The sequence below is a fragment of the Camelus bactrianus genome, chromosome 6 (genome assembly GCF_048773025.1).
Source record: "Camelus bactrianus isolate YW-2024 breed Bactrian camel chromosome 6, ASM4877302v1, whole genome shotgun sequence".
Lineage (NCBI taxonomy): Eukaryota > Metazoa > Chordata > Mammalia > Artiodactyla > Camelidae > Camelus > Camelus bactrianus.
In genome coordinates this window covers 61,508,100-61,531,934 of record NC_133544.1, presented here as the reverse complement: position 1 = coordinate 61,531,934, position 23,835 = coordinate 61,508,100, and the positions used below count along the sequence as shown (strand labels likewise).

The window sequence follows — 23,835 nt, the reverse complement described above, 5'->3', positions numbered from 1 at the left end:
GGATATGTTTTCATTTTATAAAAACAGCCTCCCATACTTCATTCTGGGACATGTTCACAGGTCATGCTGCCTGTGATAGAGCTAGAATGTTAAGGAGATGTCCAGGAGTGACCAGTCGTTTGTAGCGATGATCATCTCTGAGCCTGTAATGCAGGTTAATGGGAAAATAACATTTGTTTACATCCAAATTTCTAGAAGAAATTGTGTTCAGTGAACAGGTTGTTTTTTATTTACTGCCCTCTGGTGGAAGCAGGTTAGAAATTTAACTTTCTTAAGCTATCCAAGATAGAGGGGAGTGAAGGATGTGGTAGTATTTCTAAGACACACAGAGTCCGGGAAAGTTAAACAAGTTTCTTATTTGGAAAGATACTTTGAAAGGGGCTCAGTTGCTTTGCTGAGACAAACATTAGGTAGAATCCGTCATATGGCTAAAATTTTTGCACCATTCGTATGATCAGAGGTTACACAAATGTTTGATTTTAGGAAAAAAATGGACATTGAAACCTGTTGGAACCATGCATTCTTGCTTTCGAGTGGTTCTTTTTTTTTTCTCATTTTATTTAAATATGTGCTTAGTGAAAATGCAGGGTTTTAAAGATCATTTTGTACTTCTGACCTCTGTTCTTCCCTTTGGTATTCTCATATTTCATTGCATTTTTGGCTTTCTTACAAAGTCAGAAATATCATTTCCTGGAAATCTTTGCTTTGCTGGAAGATACTGTGATGATGCTGGTCTTAATCTTTGAGTTTGTCTTGCTGACAGGCTGTAGTTCTTACTGGAGTCTTGTTAATGTACTAGGAGAAAGGCCAAACCTGATTCCTGGAATTGAACCTCGGGCTTGCCATGGAGACACATGGTTAAATCCTGGATTTAGAGGAAATCTCAGCTCTGGGAACTGTATGGAGTTTGGTGGGAACAGAGATTACTGGACAGTGCCCAAACCTGCTATCCACGGCACATTTTGTAGTCTGTAGTTTCTTTGATTGGTGTTTTCAGCTCCAGAATAGTAAGAGAGAACACTTAGCAACCATGGGGAAATATTTAATCCCTCATCTTTTCCCTTGCTTAGAAAACATTAAATTCCCTTGTCTTGCCTTTCCTCACCCTCTCTTCCAATACTTGGGAAGTTTATTTGTTGCATTAGGCTGCATACACATGCATGCTGTAAAACTGATCTTATTTACTGTCCCTTTAAAAAAAAATTCAAACCACAACCTCTTTGCAATACCCAGCACAATCAAATCACAGTCCAGCTCACAGAGATCACAGAGGGCAAAGGATCATCAGCTGTTTGTGTGTCTGTTTCCTTGCTGTATGTTGTAAGCTCCTTGAAAGCAGAAACAGTCTCATTTCATCTTTGTGAGCGAACCCGCTCACCTTGTATAAAGTTTAGAGATGGTCGCTTGGATTGTGCCTCTCTGGAGCCTTGTAGATTTGTGACTTTATTTGTGGCTGTCAGATAAACTGTAGAAAAACCCAGGCATTTTTCTTGTCATCATGTGTGTCATCCATGTGCCATTTATCTGAGGTCTCAGAAACTAGGAAATCAGTTAAATAGAATGCTTTTTGAGGTTCTCATGCCCTGTAAGGTATAACAGAGGAGGCCTTGTGTAAGATGATGACTAAGAATTGCATGTCCCCTATGAGCTGGATTCCTGTTCCCGTTTAATTCTCACCACAGTTCTGTGAGGTGAGTGTGTTAAAAGTTTTTTTTTCTTTTTTACCTTAATGGTGGTTCAAGAAGTCCTGTGGTATAAAAAGCTAATCTGTCTTGCACATGGAAAGATGCTTAGCCTCTCAGGCAGACGCCCATGGGGTGCCACTTATCTTTAAGAATTTGCTGGGGTTCAGGCTCTGCCCCTCCAATCTGCAGACCTCAGCATTTTGAGCAAGGAATCCGCTGAAAGGAGCTCTGAAGCTGACTTGTGTTTATTAGATCTGCGTATACCCACAAGCGCATGCGCACAGGATGTGTAGTGATCATTTGCTTCAGCCCCACCCACCTAGCACCTTCCTTAAAGCAAACTGTGTGGAAAGCTGCAGTGTGGTGTCTGAAATCAGATTCACAGTGAGCTGGGTGATGTCAGAATTTTAAGGAGGCTTTGGGTCTGCTCATCTAGCATAAAGTGGGTCTGGCCAAAGTCTTTGTCTCTTTCAGACGATTCTTAGATGAGCACTACCAGTGTCTGTCCCTGCTGTTGCCCTTTATTTCTGTTACTGCTTTTAAACCTCCTGCTGTTCACCTGATCTTTCCTCAAACATGGTTCAGTGGAATTGCTTAGATTTATGTTGAACTAAATTTCAATCTCATTTCAGCCTCACTTCAACTCTTTGAGATTTTCTCCAGTTCCCTTGGTTGGAGTTTGGGACTTTCCTGACTCATTTACACATGTTTAGGAAATTTCTGAGGCTTTCCGCCTAGATGGCTGATCTTTACCATGCTATGGGCGTATGGGGACTTTGCCACCTTTAACTTGGAGAGCACAACTGTATTTTCAAGTGTTTGGAGACACCTCATGGTATTGCCCAGGAACAAGCAATGGTATTGCCATGTGATGTATCCTCTTATGTTCTTACATGAAAGGCAATGGCCCCTTTAAGAAAGAACAGTCTGCATTCAGAGCAGGGTAATCCTGCTATGTTCTGGAAACCTGGCAGAATCATTAATAAGGGAACCAGTTGTGTGTAGATTTAAATTAATCAGCAAGCATCCAGCAGCTTGAAACCTAAGGGGAGGGGAGAATCTTTCTCCTTGAAAAGAGAAAATACACTCCCCTCTCATTGGGAAAACCCACGTGTGCACATGTGCGCGCACACACACACACCCATTTTCTCTCTCTCTCTCTCTGTCTCTCACTCACACACACACTCACAGAGCCATGGAGAAGCAGACATATGGTGTGGCCATAATCTTTCCTCCCTTGTGGTTTCTGTCAAGCTGCATGAAAGAAAAAGTTTAAATCTCTGAAAGATGAGCTGCACCCCCAGGAGAATGTTTTCAGATTTGAAAGGATGGAGAGACTAAGGTGGATTATGTTCTCCATTGTGAAGAGAGCTGTTTGGACTCAACCCCAAGAGCACAGGGAGCCATGTTCAAGGTTCCACATTAAATTAGCTAAGAGCGGAGTTGCAGAAGTAGGGAAGAGAGAACTGAGCAGGCTGCAGGGAAATTGGGGTTTTCCTATCACTGATACTGTTGGCCAGACCCCTTTTAGGAATGCGGACTGATGACAGCTGGTGACAGCCGAGATTAATTCTAACTCAGTGGGTTTTTTCCTCTCTTTAGTTAAGGCAAATGGAAACCAGGAGCAGGGAAAAACCATGGGAGTTTGACACTTGGAAAAGTTATTTAGGACCTTGGATGTTTGAATAAGCTCCCAACAAGCCAAAAAAAAAAAAAAAAAAAACAAGTTTCAAGTTAAATTAGAAAATTTATTTTGAATTTAGCTATAAATGACAGGTTCGCTGAGACACCCAAATGACCTCTTTGCATTGCTATATATATATTTTTAATCCTAGTACTCCTTGATATTAAGGGTTAATTGTTAATATTAATTACTCATATTTTTATTTTAAAGGCATAAATTAGTTGAAAATCAAATGCTAGCCTCTTTGGCATTAGTTATTTGATATTTATGGAAAAAATTTCCATGTGAATCATGAGGACATCACACAGTGGATAAAACTTTGAGCAGCGTTCTGGAGGACCTGCCACCTAACCCCCTCTGCCCCTTATGAGAAAGTTCACTGGGGACAAATCCTTTAGTGCTCTGAGCCTCAATTCCTCATGTGTAAATCTGGGATAAGAAAAATTTTACCTTGACTGGGCCACAAACTCATGGTGTTAGTCAAATGAAATAAAGGGAAATCAATTTAGAAGTGCTAAGGAACTTAGGAATTACTGTAAAAATGCAATTTTTGTATTGTGAAAAAAAATGCCTTGTAAAAAAATAGATTGACAACTCTGCCACCATCTCTGTGGTCTTGGAGAAGTTGCTTCACTCCCAAGGGCCTTAGTTCCTTTGTCTATTAAATAAAAAGAAAGGAGGTGGAAAGGGATAAATTGGGAGTTAGAGATTTGCAAATATTAGCTACTCTATATAAAATAGATAAAAAATAAATTTTTTCTGTATAGCACAGGGAACTATATTCAATATCTTGTAATCTAAAATGAAAAAGAATCTAAAAATGAATGTAAGCATGTGTATGTATGACTAAAACATTATGCTGTACACCAGAAATCGACACATTGTAACTGACTATACTTCAATTAAAAAAAAAAAAAAAAAGGCCACATCAGCCCTACTGTGAACTCTGGCTCTGAGGCAGGGGCAGTGCTAGCTGGGAGGTTTACACTGTCCTCCATCGCAGCCCCTGGCTCGGGGCCATGCTGGGGAAAACACTGGTCCTTCCATTCACCAGAATAGCTTCATCTTTATTTGATTTAATTATTCTTCTGAATAAAGTTTTCTTTATGGAAAGGTTTCTGCAGCTAAACAGGAAAACAATGTTTGAAAATCCTTGGATTAGATCATTTATAAGTTCCTCTCAGAAGTCTACAATTGTCCTTCTGTGATTGTTTTTGCTTTGTTGTTATTGTTCATATTACAGGAGAGGCACTGCCTGCATGGGTGGTAGCACATTTTAAGGGCAGGCACAGAACTCAAGAGAAAACGTCAGCTCTTGGAAAATCAGCTCCCTCTGCAAATCTAAATGAGTGTGGTGGTGGAAAACATACCAAGCCTTTGTTTGGGGCAGGCTAACTGGCTAGCAAAGGTGGGTCACTACTCGCGAAAGCTGTGTATGACCAGCCTGCTCCATCACCAAGAGTCTGTTGGTGACATCATCACATTCGAGGAAGCAGTGTTTTCACCCAGGTACTTCCTTCCTGAGTGGCACCAACACTCATTCTCTAAGGCTCAGTCCTCTCCTAGACTCTACAGAGTGCCAGTCTCCCAATGCCCCATCTTTTAAACTAATGACATTTTCTAATCTTTTAAAAAGATACTGATTTTGCTTAAGGTTGTACATTTTATACAGTTGAGAAAAGCTTGGTGTGGATCAAAGACTCTACAAATAAATGACAAGTCTGTGGATAGAATGTGGTGGTAAAAATAGGTGGAAATGTGACAAGTGGAATATTTGTACTATATAACATGATGAATCTCACACAAACATTCTTACCTAAAAAGCTGGGTTGAGATAAAGGCCTCAGGTTTATAAGGTCAGACAAAACAAAGCTTGCTGTATCTATCTACTACCTATGAATTTATTGGTCAATTCATAGGTATGGCTTAGGTCTACTGATAGGTATAGCTTGAGTTGATATAGGTTAATATTGAAATCTATCGATGATGTATAAGGACACGATGAAACAATATACATTTAAACTGTAAAGTTGAACATGTTATTATTAATTTTAGCCATATATCCCCAATTACAGATTAATATTTAGACATGGAATTTACTATTAGGGCACTTCACTGAATTAAATGACTTAGTACTGATTTAATAGATTCTTCAGGATCTTCCAAACTCCTCCAAGAAATTTCCAATTTTTTCTCCTGTAAAAGGAATTTACCCACATGTGACATACCTTGTGACTTTCCCTGCAGATTACTCCTCCATCCAAGGTACTGCTTCTGGTCCTCTATTCCTCAGGCTGCTGTAGGCAAAAATGACAAGCTTGATGCTAATATGATTGGGAAATGGTTTAGCTATTGGGTTAATCTGAGCCACAAGGTACATGAAAACTCAACATTTAAAATATTTTTGATATATTTTTTAATATTATTAAACATCATAAAACCTCATTGTACTATTTAATACAGTTTTTATACAGAAGGATGTTAAACATTTGGATTAACATAATGGCAAAGCAGTTAGGAGTTGAAATTCTCTTGTTTATTAATATTATATTTTTATCTCTTTCCTACAGTCCAACACAACCTATAAGGCTGACATGGTGGTTATTTTAAATTGCTTCTTAGTGGTGGTTCTTGCTCTAAGACTTGCAGTATCTATTAAAAATCTTAATAAGGGGGATTACAAACCTTCTTGGCCAAGATAAACATAAATGTTTCGATTAAAATGGATAAACTGAAATGGGATTTGAAGCTGGGATAACAGCAGCCAGCAGGACAGAGATTTAGTTCTTCTTGAGGACAGACTTCTAGCATTTCAGTGTGGAGTCTGGACGTCTGGCCCTAAACTTTTAGAAAAACTGGGCCAGTTTCATTGCATGGAGAAGGCTTTTGGCCTATCCATCCCTTTAAGAAAAGACTGTCCTGTGTGCTCTGAGTGCAGGGACTTTTCATATTAAAATTTCGTTACTGCTTCTGTTGCTGGGTTTTGAGATTTAATGCACTATTTAAATTCTGGTACTTGGAAAGCATATAAAGAAAGCTACTTAATGCTTAATCATTTTTTATCTTCCTGTTGATTTTAAGAAATGATTTTGAGGTACATAACGTGAAAAACAGGGTAGGTAGAAGGAAAAGTTTCCTGAATGAACAATTCAGGTTTGGCTTAATGTGTGTGTGCGTGTGTGTGTGCGAGCACGCACGCGTGCACATATACATATATAATATGCATATGTAAGTCATTTAATAAAAACAATCATATTTTACTTGCTATTTTATAATCTGATTTCTATCATGATTTTATGGACTCTTCATGTACCAGTAGAGTATCACATCATCTTTGCCTGTTACGGAGCAGATACGCAATGGCTGTTTTTTAAATGAGTTTTTAATGGCTGTGAAAGGCAGGATATATGTACTTGGTGAGCTGTATGATTTAGGTATTGTTATACCTTAAAGTAGAAGCAAGGAGGGAAGTAGAAAATGTGATTTCCAATGTTCTAGAATGCAGGTTTCTAAAAACTAATATATATATATATATATATATATATATATATATATATATATCATATATCATATATCATATATCATAATATCATTCCAAATATTTAAAGCACCTGTCAGCATTCTTTCATATTGATGACTATTTGGAATACATTTTCATGCGCAAATCTTGTGCTTAAGTAGTTAGAGGGACAGCTGAAGATCCAGGTTAGGTTTCTAGTGATATCTGTGGTGATTAGTCAATCAGTAAATCAAGCTGCGTGCTATTCTGCTTTCAGCACTTAGTAAGTATTGAAGTATAGAAGTGATGAGACGTCACTGGGACTCTCTTAGTTGATCTGTTATGGTAACAGTGTTCCCCATTCTTCAGGGCTTAGTTCAAGTCATATGTATTGACCCTATTGATCCTATATCTTCTCTCGAGACTTCAACAATTTTTGCTCACTCACATCCCTCCTCTCCATTACTCCTTCCTCGTCAGCCTCATACGACCTGTGCTTCAACCGCTCAAATCTACGTACAGTCTCCTAAAACACAGTGCTTTCTCTAAGCATTTTTTTTTTCTTTTTCTTAAGTAACTTTCCTAACTCTTTTCTCTTTTTTGTGAACTCTCAATTATGTTTCAAGATCAGCTCAAATGTCATCTCCTCTGGAAAGCCTTCTCGGGACCTCCCTAGGTAAAACTATCATCCCTCCTTGATGCCTCCGTATCATTGGTATGTGCTTCTATTTGTTTTTTAAACTCTTATCATTATTTTATGATTATTATTTGTTCATGTTTGTCTTCCAAGGTAGAATTCATCTGTCTATAGCACTGAGCATAGTTCTGGCAAATATGAAATATTGAATATAACGTTTATGACTGGGCCTCCATGGAGAAACTCTGCTCTTGAACCAGCATTAGCCTTAAGGACAAATGCTTCTTCATTCATGAAATCTTCAGAAAACAAATCTACCTTTAGAAAGCATTAGCTGTAATACAAGTTTTATTAAAGATTTTGGGGAAGAAAGAGAACTAAGGCTTTACGTCAAACACCAAACCTAACTAACAACTTGATTAAAAATCTTTAGCTCCTTTGTTATTTCTTTCTGCCAAACTTTTCTTCTGCGTTCTCCAAGCAGAGGGAACACATCAGAATCTCCATGTGGGTATACAATGGTGTTGGCGTTGGTGGCCGTTAGATATAGGTTGTATATCAACTGGGCACAGATTTTAGAAACTTAAACTGTTTATAAGTGGCCAGTTGATAGTTATGCTTAAGTATGCATGGCCTACTGTGACCTGGTCCCCAGCTCTCCAGCCCCATCGTTTGTAGTTCCTCCCTTGCCTGTGAAGCTTGTAGTTCATAGTGCACAACAGGATGTTTCATGACACTATTTCCTCACTCATGTGCCGTTCTTTTTCAGTAGTTCAGTGTCTCCCATCTTTGCCTGCATAATCTCAAGTCATTCTTCAAGTTGTCTAAGAATCTTATCTAAAATTTGCAAGTGCCCCATCTCTGTACACTTACATATAATGGTGCTTTAGTGGGAGAAACTGTTCTATAGAAAAAGAGAAAAGCATGAGCAAAAAATCAGCAATGAGCATGGTTTGCACCACAAACCAGAGAGGAAACATGCAGGGAAGGGAGTTGCAAATAGGACATGCTTTGCTTCATAGTCCCACTGGTCTGTGAGCATCTCAAAAGTGGACAGTACCTTATGTATTTTTGCCTGGTATATAATAACTCTTACTAAATGCACGTGGGAATGAACTACAGTCTGTCCCAAGTAGAATGTAAACTTTTCGGAGATCACAATTTCCAAGACTCTTAATGCTTCGTATGTGCTCTACTGGCTACAGGTTCATAATTCAACAAATGCTTTTTGATCGATTTTACAATTTTTCTCCTCTCCCTCTTTTTTTTTCCCCTACCAAAAATTGCAAACCACATCTGTGGAAACAAATCTCTAAATTGAGCTTTCGTAATACAAAATGTATTTGAATAGTTCACAAGGAGTTTAATTGTGATGGGTCAATTCCGAATGTGCAGCTTGTTAATGGCAATCTTTGGCATTAGTTGGACCAATTCAAAACTGTTACTAAGATTAAATCCACTTGGTCTGGATCTATTTTTAGATTATTAGGGGGGATTTACAGGTGATCAGGATATTCAGTTTGGTGCACTTGGAAAAGTTAGTCATTGTCTAAACAAATAGGAGAGCTGTTTATTTTGTATGGCTGTGGGAAAAATCCTTTAATCGCTTTGAAACTGTTGTAGTAGGTATAAAAGTGGAAATTACACCTTTATAACTGCCTGAACCATATGATTTGCTTGGGTTCCATTTAGTTCTAAATTTTTGATTCAGCTACCTCATTATCTACATTAAGGATGGGCAAAGTACAAGTACGGCCAAGCAGGCTGAATTTGGACCACCACCTGTTTTTGAAAACTCAGTCTTGTTGTAACAGAGAAGCTCTCCGTTACACACAGCCCGTGGCCTTTACCGGTGGAGTTGACAAATTGCCACAGAGACCGAGAGACTGTGGGTCTCTGGCCATCTACAGAAAACATTGACTGATTTCTGATTACATCCCATTTTTGTTAATCTACACTGATCAAATAGTTACTGCTGTAGACTGAATGTGTGTGTCTGCTCCCCATTTCATGCCCAAAACCGTATGTGAAAACCTAATCTGCAGTATGGTGGTGTTTAGAGGAGGGGCCTTTAGAAAATGATGAGGTTCATGAGGGCTCTGCCCTTATAAAAGACCAGGGAACCTCCCTTGCACTTTCTGTCCTGGGAAGACACAGCAAAAAGTTAATGGAACCAGAAAGCAAGTTCTTATCAGACAGCTGCCTCATCAGAATCTGCCAGCACCGTGGTCTTGGACTGCATAGCCTCCAGAATGTGAGAAACACATTTCTGTGGTTTGTAAGTCACCCAGTCTGTGGTGTTTTGTTACAACAGCCCAAACAGACTAGGACAGTTGCCAAATATCCATTTTGGTTTTTATATCTTTTCCCTCCAGTCCACAACTGAAACTAACTGTAAAAAAGCAAAATAAAATTACTTCAGAAAGACAAACATTTAATCTACGTAATACTGAATATCTCAACATTTTTGATGGTTGAACTTTTTAACTGCTGTCTTCATGCTGGTGTGCACATGACTCTAGATGCCATGACTTGATGTTTTCTTTTTATAAAATTTGAAGATCCAGTAATAATGTCCCTTATCATTAAAAGTGAACTTAAAGGTCTTCTTGTCTCTCATTTCATGCATGACAGTCATTACCTTACAACATTCCTGTCTTCTGTTGAGATCTCAGTTACTCTAGCCTTAGGCATGGACTATGCCGCAGCTAAACCAACATACCTGGGAGAGCCTTTCCTGTGCTTTACTAGGAACTGGGTACTGAGAATATCAGTCATGCCTCTTACCCAAGTTAAGTATGAATAATATGGAGGAAACAATAAGAAAATCTAATGTTGGAAAAATAGGTGATACATCCCTGATCAATGACATCAGTCAACTAAAATTATAAATCTGTAGTCGAGCAACAGATGTCTGCTATGAGTTCTCTCTTGGCAGAAGCATTAGGAGCTATTTAAGAACTTTCACTCCAGTGCATAATTTGTTTATCTTTGAGAAAGTATGGTATATATTTTTCATTGTATTCTGACAACCTACCTGTATGATTATTCTCCTTTTAGTATGATTATTCTCTTTTTCAGAGCTCTTATCACACTTCACAAAATTAATGCAGTTTATCTTCCATCACTATTTACTAAAAATTGAACATTTTCAATCAGTGGACCTAACTAAAACAAATAGCCTATATCCTTTGCAGTTTTGTCTATCTTGTCAGAATTGAGTGTTCTATTTTTTTCTTTTTGTGTAAACACCAAAGGAAAAGAAAAAGAAAATGGGGGGAAAAAACCAATTTGTCAACAAAAGTAAGTAAGATGTCAAAAATAAAAGCTTTCTGATATTCGTAACCATTATGGCAACATTGAGGGGAGTTTAATTTAGAAGTCAGGTATTTTGAAATGGACAAATCTCAGCATTTAGTGGAGGTCACATTTGCCTTGAGATTTTCCACCCTCCTTCACTCTTTGTGTTTGAGTCATGGAAGAATTCCCTATGCTAATAACATGCATTCTCTTTCATGGCTTTCTCCCCCCAGTAATTCATTTGCTCTTTTTCTGGGCAAATGGGTCTGGGAAATGAAAGGTCTGAGAAAAGAAATATTAAATCCAAGAAAAAATATTGTTAACAACTGAGTTAATATTTGAAATGTATTGAAAGTACTATTTGGAATTGATTTTAACCACCCACTTCCATTGTCTCCTATTCAGCTCCACCTCAGCAGGTTGGCCTTTGTTTAGAGGCTGGTCCAAGGCCAATGTGTTTAAGTAAAATCTGGGGGTTCCTGGGTTAGCAGAACACAATTCATGTAAAGCCTTGGGAACATCCAGCAGCTGTATTGCTATTTGCACCACTAAGGAAACTGGCTCAAAACCCATCTCACTTTGGTTTTCAAGAGAGAGGAAGAAATAATTTGAGAGCACTCCCCCAAAACTTTGAACCCAATTCTTAAATTCAGGCAGGAAAGTTTGAATCTCCTTCCAAAAAAACAGCAACAGAAACACATGGAGGATTTACAGTGAGGAATACTCTGGGCTCCAAACTCATTACAGACTTTCCCATCTGGTCTGCAAAGGCAAAAAGAATTACCTTCATTTCACAGGCAAGAAAATAGAGGTAGAGAGAGAGTAAATGATTTTGGCAAATTGGAAAGGGAAGAAATTGAGCTTTAATCTCCTGGCATTCATTTATCTATCCTAGAGTCGTAAGCTTCGAGCGTGGGAAGCCTCTGCTTTGCTGTTGCTTTGTTGTTTTCCTTTACACAGTTTAGATGTCATTGAATGCATGGATTTTACAACATTCTCACTTGGGCATTTGGTCCTTGATTGAAAACCTGTAGTGGGGAAACCCATTCAGTTTTTGTATACTTTTGATTATTAGAAATTCACCTTTAGATGAACTAAAATTTCTGTTTTATCTTCCTTTCAGTGGTTCTAGTAGTTCTAACTTTTTGGAGCTGTATGGGACAAATTCAGTATCTGTGTCACATCCAAGCCATGGGACTATTTGAAGATGGTAATCATGTTCTCTTTGGGTAAAATGTCCTATGTCTTTCAATGTTTCTTCTGTCAGTTTGGGCTCAAGGCTTCTCTCTACTATTTTATCTTCCTAAGTGATTTCTTTTTGAACTAAAATCTGTTAAAAAAAAATGCAAAGTTCAAAACAAAAATGCAGCTCTCAAGGAATTGCCTGAACATGGAAGTATAGGTTTATAAATTTCTTTATTCTAGATTTTGTGCTGCTGTGAATATCACCTTGAATTAAAAACCTCAGTACTCCTCCTGTTTTTCTCATGACACCAGATGTGTGTCCCCCCCGCCCGCCCAAGCAATTCTGCATCTGGATGTCCTTAAAATTTAACTTCGTTCTGCCACTATCTACCTAGAGATCGCATCAGATCCCACAGGTTATAGGCTGGGTCTCACGAGACTGCCCCTCACTTCAGATGTCAATCAAAAGTAGCGGGTTCCCAGGTTACTTGCAACTTCTGTCTGACTTGGCTACAAATCAGAGGTTCCCATGACCTCCTCTGTCCTAGGATTCCATTATTTTGCTAGAACAGCTCACAGAAGTCAGGGAAACACTTGTGCTTACCAGTTTACTAAAAGATATGATAAAAGATACAGATGAACAGCCAGATGAAGAGACACACAGGTTAAGGTCTGCGAGGGTTCCAAGCCCAGCAGCTTCTGTTCCCATGGAATTGGGATATGCCACCCTCCTGATACGTGGATGCATTTATCCACCTGGAAGCTCCCCAATCCCCGTACTTTGGGGATTTTTATGGAGGCTTCATACATAGGCATATCAATCATTTAACTCCATTTCCAACTCCTCTCTCCTCTCTGGAGAATGTGGGTGGTGGTGGGGTGCTAAAAAATCTAAGCTTCTTATCACAGCTTCCTCTTTTTGGTGACCATTTCCCATCCAGTGTATATCCAGGAGCCCACCCAGAGTAGCCTCATCAGAACAAAAGATGTTTCTAATGCTCTTACACTTAGGAATTTACAAGGGTTTCAGGAGCTCTGTGCCAGGAACAGGAGGGCAGAGACCAAATATATATTTCTTATTATAAGTCACAATCTCACACCTAGTCTCCTATTTTCTTTCTTTCTTTCCTTTTTTTTTTTTTTTGAGGAATCATACTACTCTCTTTACTCAAACTAACGTCCTTTAGACCTCATCACATGTCATGCTGCTGTATCATGTCATTGCCTCATCTTTTCAAGTTTGGTTGCTTTTCCAGTCTAAGATGCATACACACTTATCTGTTCAACTTCGTCTTACAATGCTTCATTTCTTGGTCCAGTCTGACAAACATCTTGGAGTTTAATTCTAATGTTTAGCATGTTTGTTATCCATCTTGATCTATGTGTTACCTGAAAATGTGATGAGTTACCAGCCCAGACTTAGAAAACAACTTTAATAATTAATGCTAGAACTAAGGGAAGAAAGCCTTCTTACTTCTCAGTATTCATTGCTTAATACTGTTTGGGTCTGGATGTTTTAAAAATTATCATCTTTCATCTAAAGTATTTCTGTTTCCGGTTCAGTAGATCATGCTTTTGTTCAGATCTTGGTGACTGACCTCATTAAATCCCTTGCTAAAATCCAGGCATACCATGTCCGTGTTTGCTATGCTTCCCACAAGCTAAGGCTATCTAATTGAATAATCCTTTTAAATAAAGAAATTAGATCCAGTGACCATAACTTGTTAGTAATGAACCTAAATTGAGTCGAGTAGCTCTAACTCTTGTGAAACTTCATGGAGAGTGACCTGTGGTGAAAACTGAATAACATTTCTTGATTACAGCTCAAATATTAGCTGAAGTTTTGGGTTTTTCAAGATTGTTCAACCAGCTGCTGAAATTTTCTGTTACAGGCTTTGATTCAGGAGAAGATTAAGCACATAGGAAGCTGATATTACAACGCTTTTTAAATAATTCTAATGAAGTGTTCACAAATTTTCTGGATATTGAAAAGTTGTATCTCCATAAGCCAGAAATATAAATATCTTGATTAGAACCTCTGTGTGCTGAGGAAACAGACAAGTGAAATCTCTCAAGTCTATCTGACCCATGGGGAAATTTAGCAAAGAATTTCTAGGGAAGAATAAGAGGAAATATTTTCAGTGAACACAAGAGTCTTACTATAAGTTTTACATTTCAAAGGGAGTAGTGGGGATTTGCAGCTTTATTCTTTCTCTGCTCATTTCCCCTGGTTCAGCAGATGACTGCTTTGTTCTAGTGGACATGAGATGGAAGCTAGAATGAGTCTGAGGCTATGAAGAACAAAAGCCAAAGAACCATATAGTCTTTGGAGGATTCCTTAGATGTCACGAAGTCCAACTTTCAAACCAGGTCGTAACTCTCTGCAGTATCCCCGACAGATGGCCATCCAGTCTCTACTGGAATATCTCATGTCACAGGGAACTCATTATTAGTAAAGGACCTACTCTATTTTTAGAAAATTCTAAGTATTAAAAAGTTCTTTTTTTATGATGAATGGAAATTTGCCTCCCTGTAGCTTTCACCCTCTACTCTTGGTTCTGTCTTTTGTGTGATTAAGTTTAATGTTTCCTTTACCTGGCAGCTCTTTAGATTTTAAAGGTGACAATCTATTTTTTTTTTTAATTTGGATATTTCAGTATGGACCACAGGTCTCTTCCCTCTACCTGGGTCCAAAAACGGGATAGGTGAAGGCATGCAACTTCCATGGAGAAAGCAGAGAAGTGAAACAGCCAGACTTGAGATCAGCGGGCTTGGAATTTACTCCTAGTTCTTCCATTAAATTTGATTTGGAGTCTCTCGTCCATATGCCTCAGCTTTACCATGTGTAAAATGACACTCGGGGTATCTCTCCTAATTGCTTCAGAAGAATGTTATTGGGGTGAAATAAGAGAATTGAATTCTAGATATCTTTTTAAAAGTTATGTATCTTGTGAATATACACACGTAAGACTTCAGGAAAACAAACAAACAAACAAAAGAAGCATATCTGTGCCCCTGGGTGGTGATCTGCCTTCCCTGTCTGGGGACGCCTTCCCAATGCCTGATGTGATGGAATTGTTTCCTTTAGGCTCTGTCCAATTATGTCTCCTCTCTCATTCTTTTCCTCTCCAAATCTCCTTTAGTTGTTTTTCCCTAGAGTCCCAGCCAAGAGATCTAAAGCCCTTCTTCTTTTTGTTGCACAAGCCCTCCTCTTCTTTCCCAATCAGCTGTCATGTTTCTATTAGGAAAAAACTTCTAAAATTTCAAATCAAAGCTCCTCTTCTGTTCAGTCCATCCTGCATCATTATAATTTCAGTGTTCACAAATATATTTAATCCCTAATTAAAATGAAGTAAAATACAAGCTTCTTTGGGGTTGGCCATATATCACCTTATTCTTTCTTCTCCTCCTCAAGCCGCTTAACCCTGCTCTATAATCCTTGCTCCAAATCCTGCTTTTATATTACCAAAAAAAAAAAAAAAAAAAAAAAAAAATTCAAATACCTACTTCTTCTTCTGCTAAGATCTTATTTCTACTTTTTTAGCCTCTGTAACTGCTCAATACCTAGTTCCATTTCCAACTTAAACCAGTCTTTCTATAAGAAGAATGCTGCATTAGTCTTTTAATCTGCACACTGTGAATATAACCAAAGGGATCTAAAAAAAGAAACAACAAAAAGCTATTAGAATGGGTGGAGAGAAGTGATTGTAAATTGAGGATGCTGAGTCTTTTTGTTTAAGAAGTTCCAAATCTGAGCACCAGGGCGAAATGTTTGGGGTGAGTCCAGGTTATCCAGGTCTCATGTACCATGATCACTTCAAAGGAAGAAAGAAGACCAAGGCAAAAAGGCGAGCCGTGTCCCAACAGACAGTATGTTTTTCCTCCTTTAATATTATTACTGGTGATGGTAATCACACTGCTCTGAAAAGAAAACAGATTTCCATTTTATTTCATGATCCTAATGAATAGATCTCCATTTATTCTACTACAAAGTCGTTTCAGGGTATGGGCTCTTCTCTTTCAGAGTAGTTAGAATAATGGATGATCTTTTGTGCAATTACTTGGGTATAATTAAGTCTGTGGATTTTGCTGACAACTCTAACGGTCGGGCACTCAAGCTTGTTCTTGGAGGTTTATTATTATCAATCAAGTGGCAGCTCTCCTGCCTAACTCTGCTCCGATAGATGAGTTAATGAATTGATGGTGTATAGTGCCATTTTCAGGACATCTTGGGTGCAGCTGAGAAGAGTTAGGGAGATAAGGGAAACATATCTTTATTGGGATGTAGTCTTGTACTTACGTCTGAGAAAGGCAGAGAACTGAGGAGGTTTCACATGAGGTAAATCTGCTTAGCTGGGCAGTAAACATCTAAGGGGAAATAGAATGTCTGGGCATAATCACTAGAATGATCAAAAGCAGCTTGAGGGCAGGGGTCTTGTCCTATTCATTTTTGTATCACTGATACCTAGCATGGTGACTGACATATGGAGGGTTCTCAGTGATTAATTACTAACCTGGGCAAGGCCTGGAAAAATCCCACTGAAGCCAGACACTGTGATTCAATGTTGAGTTTCTATTTTCATAGCATCGTAGGCTTTCTGTTTAAGTGTTCTGTTAAGTGTTCTGTTTCTGTTTAAGTTCATTCTTCCTTGAACACAGGTGAAGTCGTCTATTCTAGTCTTAAAAAGCTGCTTTGCATTGCTACTCTAACAGCAGTAAGTATTTCTAATAGTTGGATAATTATTCCAAATACCTAACCCAAATCTGTCAATACACATCGAAGTTATTCTTTTTTGTTTTGTTTTGTTTTCTCCATTCCTCAGTGGAAAATCTTTTCCTTCAAATATAACACCTATGCAGTTCCTATACTAGAAAATAAACTTCTGTATAAAAGCCTTCTTACTTCTCTCCTCAACTTATTGGAAAATAACAATAATTGAAAAGTGGAAGGGGGTGGTAATTAGAGTATAGAAAAGAGGAAGAGGAGAAATCATGGCTTCCAGAGGACTTCCCCTTTAGAATGAAATAGGAAGGAACCCCTAACTTTCTCAGCATGTGATTCGTCTGTATCTAGTCTCTTATTCTGGCTGTAAGCTTCTTGTTAAGAATGGTGATTATCCAGGGTTCCCAGTCTCTGTTTCAGAGACAATAGAATGTCAGTTCTTCTTCAAATCCCATCATTGTTTCTCTTTCATCTTGACCGATACTAAGCTCTGCACATCTTACCTAAATAAAATAGGACAGAGTACACTGGGAGTGTACCTCTATATCACTACAACAAATGCATCCTGACCCATTGACTTATCTCTGCATATTACTTTGCCAATTTCCAGTCACATTACTGATTTTTCATTAGAGAGGGAAGCTCAGTAGGCAAAGATGACTCTTCAATTTGATTCAGAAAATTAATTTTTCATTTCCTTTCACCATTTTGCCACGGTGATCTCTGAATTTCAGGCAATTGAGAAACTCCAAAGCTGGGTTCCCTTGAGAAAGCCATTTTTTTTTCCATTGTCTAGACTTAATATGTATGCTTAGATCACATTTAAAAGAAGGAAGGAAAGTAAGGAGTCTGAGTGAGATCCTTCATTCTAAGATTTTGTTTTGGGTTAAGTGGGTAGGAATCATATAAAGAGAAAGAACGGAGTTTAAGCTTTGGGGGAAAACCCCTCTTGCTTTATATCAGTTAACTAGGTTGCCTTGTTTCCTCACTTCTAGAAGGCATGAGTTTCAGGAAGTATTTGGTAAAGTCATTCTTTAAGTTCAAAACTTAAAGAAGAGATCATAAACATCACAATGGGGATCTGAAAAGTTTCAGAAGAGGAGTGCTGCAAAATTAGCACTGATACTGCAAAGTGAAGATACCCTGGACTGTGTAAAGTGCTATGGGCATAAATGTTCTTGGTGATCAAGCCTAGTCTCTAGGGCAGAGGTTCTCAAAGTATAGTTCTTGGACCAGCAGCATCAGCATCTCAGGGGAAATTGTTCAAAATGCAAATTCTCAGTCCCACCCCAGAGCTATGGCATCAGAAACTCTGAGGGTAGGCTGTTTCTGATGTAAACTCGCGTTTGAGAACCGCTGATCTAGTGCAAAAACTTTTGCATCATGTAGACCCAGACTTAAATAACACCTCTGTCACTTGCAATCTCCAAACTTTGTGGAGATTATATTACAGGCTCTTCCAGGAGCCTCGATTTTCTTATCAGTAAGAGGTGATAATAACTCTTCCTGCCAAGGATTGTAGTGAAGATTATATAGGTGATTAACATTTATTTAGTACTTAGTGTGAATCAAGTACTATTCAAAGGGCTTTGAATGTAATGAATCATTTCCTTCTCAGGACAACCTGATGAGACATGACATTTTACAGATGAGGAAATGAAGGTAGAGAGAGCCTAAATATCTTGCCCAAGCTCACATAACTAGTCAGTGATGGAGACAGATTTGAGGTGGTCAAAATCCAGAGCCTTTGCTCTTAACCACCTACCATTTATAAGGTGCCTGATACGTAGTAGGGACCCAATAAATGTTAATTCACTTTCTTACTTCATCCTCCTGGGATGCTATTATAATTAACTATGGAGAATTCATTAATTGTGAGTTCAGCCTGGTTATATTAATAGGAAAAATTTAAGTGTAATTGAGTGTAAATTGAAAACCAAATCAATGGTGATTCAAATTAATGCTTACAATATGAGTAATTCCTGAGCATTTGAAGAAGTCAGTATAAAGAACCCTGTGATCTTGACCTTTTCTCTCTCCTCTGTGTTTTGTGAGTTTAACATGGGAGAATTAATTGGGAGCTAGGTCAGTGGTTTTCAAACTTTTTGGCTCTGGGTCCCCTTTATGCAATTACAGATAACTGAAAATGCCAAAGAACTTTTATTTATATGGATTTTATCAATCGATATTTAATGCATTAGAAATTAAAATGGAAATTGTTGAAATGTTTATTTAATTTACTTAAACATAACAGTCACCTGTTAACATAAATTACATATTTTAATGAAAAATAATCGTATTTCCAAAAGAAAAAAAGAAGAGTGGTATTTTTCTAAATTATTACAAATCTCTTCAATATCTGGCTCAATGGAAGACAACTGGATTCTGATATCTGCCTTTGCATTCAGTCTGTTGCAATATCACGTCAGGAGGCCTCTGGGAAACTCCCCTGTACACTTGTAAGATAAGTCATTTCTTGGTATTATAAAAATGGTTTTGATCTCACAGGTCCCCTGAAAGGGTCTTAGGACTGCCAGGGGTCATCAGATCATACTTTGAGAACCCTCTAGGCTAGCTGATAGTTGGATGGAAGTGCAGAGTTAATCCAGAATACTCATAAAATAAATCTTCCTTTTACCTTGTAGTAACAATTTTTGGGCACTGGTTTATCAGCTAAGGATTAACCATAGGGAATTTATTTATATGAAACTATGTCAGGAATCCCAAAGAGTAAGACACACCAAAGTGCAGCACAACAGCAAAATATGAACACACTTAATTTTGATTAGCTTACCATTATTAACTTTGGCAGCTGAATAAAACCGTTAGCAACATCAATGGAAATAAAGCAGAAGTAAGATAAAGAGAGGGTAGGTGAGTTTCCATGACAAAAAAAAAAAAAAATAGGTGTTTGTGTGTGTGTGTGTATACTCATTGCTTATGTTTCAGAATGCCTGAAAAGTATGGTGCTACAAACATCTTACGTTAGGGGATATAGAAGTTTACTATTTCTGTCTCTTACTAAATAGTGCATACTTGAAATTGAGTTGAAAGAATATCTGAAGTTTATTCATAGTAACATAGATTTATTCCAGCAAGTTTTATTAAGGTGCCAGTCTTTGTGCAAGAAAATGAATAGACAGCTCCTCTTAACCTTCTGGGAGTTTACTTCACACCATCCCTGCTGATGAAAAGTAAGGATGACATGATGGAGTGAAGGGAACGCTGACCAACATTTGCAATCTATCCAGGCGGTCTGCCGGCAGATTTAAGGCAGCAATTATTTATTATTTTACCTACTGCTTCACACATCTGAGGGTTGCACTATATGTCAAGAAAAAAATTTAAGTTTACCAGAGCATCTGTGCTATTTCACATGCTGAGTTCCTTAAACTTCAAACTTTACATGTGAGTGTGACATGCTTATCAACCACAGTTTTGACATTCTTAAGACAGATAAGATATTGTTGCTAAGGTTAGAAAAAAGTTCAAATACTTTGAACTGTACATATATAGGATATCCCAGTTCAATTCCTTTGCCACTGTGGAGTCTGGTAAAATTACAATAGGTTAACAGAATGACTCATGCTATAATAATGCACAGTTTAGCCAGAAGTGGTACATAAAATACATACAATGAACATAATGTTTAGTATAGTATAGATTATATTTGGCATGTTCGGTAGGTATTTTATAAGCACATCTGAAATTTTATATCATCTCCAACAGATGGGAAATAAACAGTAACAGGAGCTGTTAATTTTTTTTATTATACATTGGGAGAAAAAGTAATAATGTGAGGAAAAACATATTGAGGCTAAAAAACTATATAAAATGTTTTTAAAACCTATTTTAAAATCTTGAGGAAAAAAGAGAAATAAAAAGTCAGTTGAAATGTTTCGACATCTGTTATCAGTAATGACAGCCCTAAAAAAAAAAAAAACCAGTTGCTGTTAGGTAAGAAAAATATTTTCTGCTTAAAATACAGCCAGCTGGCTTTTGAGATGCTAGGAGCAAGTATTTGCTGAATAGATAAAGGGGAAGAAAACTTTAAAAACTGAAGTGTGAGGCAGATTAAGACAAAGTTCAAGTCTCAAATAACTGGTTTAGATTTTTTTTTAATTGAAGTATAGTCAGTTTACAATGTGTCAATTTCTGGTATACAGCACAATGCTTCATTCATACGTACACATGCATATATTTGTTTTCATATTCTTTTTCATTGGATTTGAAAGTAATTGGCCACCCCCCTATTGTCTTTTGTTAGAAGGGCATTTGGAGGCAGCTTTGAGTGCCTGACTGAACCACGTGAGGATTGCTTTTCATCCTGTCACTTTTGTGCAAAGATGTAGTTCAGCCTCTCACCCTCTCTCTCCCTGATTTGTGCTGCTGGCTGCCTCCAACTAGTATAGCAGAAACAGAGCTTTTCCAGCTGTATTCACCCCTACTTTCTCCCTGGTAATCCTCTTACAAATAGGTCCTGTCATTTCAAGCTGCCTGGGCTTTGCTGGCTCTGGTCACCCCAGCATGGCCTGTAAGACTCTCCAGCTCTGACCAACAGACTTCTCCTCCCTCATCCTTGACCTCTCATATTTTCCCTCTCTTCCACACACTGAGCTCCTTTCAGTTCCTCTCTGTTTTGCCCATTCTCTTCCTCCAGGCTGGAGAAATGTGCTTCTCCATGCACTGCTCTATATATTGGAGGGGAGCAAACTCTGCTACCCGAAAATGTGTCTCTTTGGCATGAGAATACATTTACGCTGATTGTTAAGAAACAGAGGACTTAGGAAGTTTTTCTTACTACCTCTCCCTTAACTGCCTAAAAGAATTTAGAGAAAGGGCCTATACCCAGAAGAGAGCTATCACCAGAGATAATTGCAAAGAATATGGGCTGGGTGTGGTGGGAAAACTCAACAGGACCTGGATATCAGAGTCCACTCTGTCGCCTGGTCTCTGGCTGTCCCCACCAAACATTTGTTTACCAGACATTAACTTTTCCATCTCTGTATGAATTGCCTCCCTCCCCTTTGAAGTCCCAAATGACTATCTCCAACATCTTTTTTAAAAAATTGATACATGGTTGCTGTATAATGTTACATAAATTACAGGTGTACAATATGTGATTCACAATTTTTAAAGGTTCTACTCCATTTATAGTTACTGTAAAATATTGGCTATATTCCCTGTGTTGTACAGTATATCCTTATAGCTTATTTTATGCCCAATAGGTGTAAAGTACAGGTAGTGGTAGGTATAGGTAGGTTTGTACCACTTACTCCCCTCCCCCTGTATGCCCTTCCTCCCTTCCCTCTCCCCAATGGTGACCACTGGTTTGTTCTCTGTGTCTGTGAGTTTGCTTCTTTTTTGTTACATTATGTCAACTAAGAATTGGCACTTGCCACCTGCCTCTACAAGGACTGGATCACGTTGGCACTTGCCATCTACCTCTTCTTGGATTAAATCATGAGCTGCTGCAGCCACTGACCTCCAGCACTCCCCTGAAAGGAGTTCAGGGTGGAGATCAGGAATGAGGCACCCTGTGAGCTGGGAAAACTGGCAGAACGGGCCTTCAGAGAGTTAGATATTTTCAGAAGAAGATCTTGTGAGCTCAAATTCTTATATCTCTCCTCATATTTGGAAAAGCACTAAAGTCATTAATGGTGACATCTGCTCCTCATGACTAGGAACAAGCCTCTGCCTAAGTGTGTGCTTGACTGCACATACCCCCTTCACTAAAATCATATCTAATAGTGAGTTCCCCCTTCCTCTTCAGAGCAGTTCTTCAGAGCTACCTGAGATGCTATCTCCTGAGCTGTAGTCCTCATTTTGCTCCAAATAAAACTTAACCCACAACTCTCACGTTGTGTGATTTTATTTCAGTCCACAATTCACAATTTCCTCGTGTCCTCTTTTGTCCTTAGCTGAAGATGGTGTTTAAAGTGAGGGTTTGGCCATTTTGGTGACTTACTCAGTTCTCCTGAGTCTCTCCCATGTAATCATGTTATTAAACTTTTATTTGATTTTCTCCTGTTGATTTCTCTCACATCAATTAAATTCTTAGACCAGCCAGAAGGACTTAGAAGGGTAGAGGAAAATTTCTTCCTCTACAGCAATATGAAGTTCCCACTCATCTCATAAGATACTGGCCAAATATTTCTTCCCTGGAAAAGTATCTCCAGGCCTCTCAGGCAGGGTTCCTTTGTTTCTATCGGTTCTCTTGACTAGGAGACTCCACTCAAAACCTTATGGAAGTGTTTATTACATTGTATATTCATTCGTTTTGTTAAAAGATAAACTGAGGCATGCTAAAATTTCGAGTTTATTTGAGCAAAAATTGATTCCAGTTAGGCAGCACCAAAGTAGAAGTGGTCAGGAGCTCCTCACCTGCGGGAGCTTGGGGAGCGACTTCTGTAGAGAAAAGGCACAAGGAAGGTGAAGAAAGTCTTGGCTGGCTGTAGCGTAAAGCCCAGTTGGCTGTTTGTGATTGGTTGGCCTTAGGCTTCAGTTTTGTGACTGTGAGACATTGACACGCGTAGATTTCCATTTGCTTATGTAGGCCTCCCTGCAGTAGAGCCACTTGAGTCTGATGGCCTCCTTGTTTAATTTAACAGTTTCCCCAGACCGTGAGCTCCTTATGGACAGAATCTTGTGTGTTCATCTCTGGGTCCTAAAAACAAAAGCACATTCTTTTTTTTTAATTGAAGTATAGTCAGCTACTTTCTTGATGATCAAGAAATATTTGTTGATTGAACGATTAACTGGTGAGAATCTCTGAAACGCCTTTAGCAGTCATGGAAGCCTGTCATTCCGGGATTAGAAATGTAGCTACGAGTGTAAGCCTCCGTGGGAGAATAGTTTAGGTGGTGGCGGTGAGAGGATTAAATTGAAAGCAAAGGCCAAATGCCCTTCTCCTAAGAACATGAGTCAGAAAGGCAAGGGGAACAGGGATCTGTGAGAAAGAAAGACAGTAGAGTAGGGGAAATTCCACAGGAAAGGGAGGCTGAGGACAAGCAAAGGAGAAGGGCTTCTTTGTTTATACTAGCGGTCCTTCTCTGAAGGACGATCTGATAGGGGCCTTTCGAATTAGAGGGAGAACATTTCATTTGTAAGTCGTGCTTAACA

At 38.5% G+C, this 23,835-nt stretch overlaps 1 long non-coding RNA gene across 1 annotated transcript in view; it reads left to right on the top strand.

The window, feature by feature from the left end:
- Positions 1-23,835, top strand: part of LOC123619137 (uncharacterized) — a 135,538-nt gene that overhangs the window by 390 nt on the left and 111,313 nt on the right. Inside the window, exons 2-3 of the long non-coding RNA XR_012507567.1 lie at positions 7,495-7,583; positions 11,929-12,015. This is a non-coding gene — a long non-coding RNA (uncharacterized LOC123619137). The remainder of the gene's footprint in view (positions 1-7,494; positions 7,584-11,928; positions 12,016-23,835) is intronic.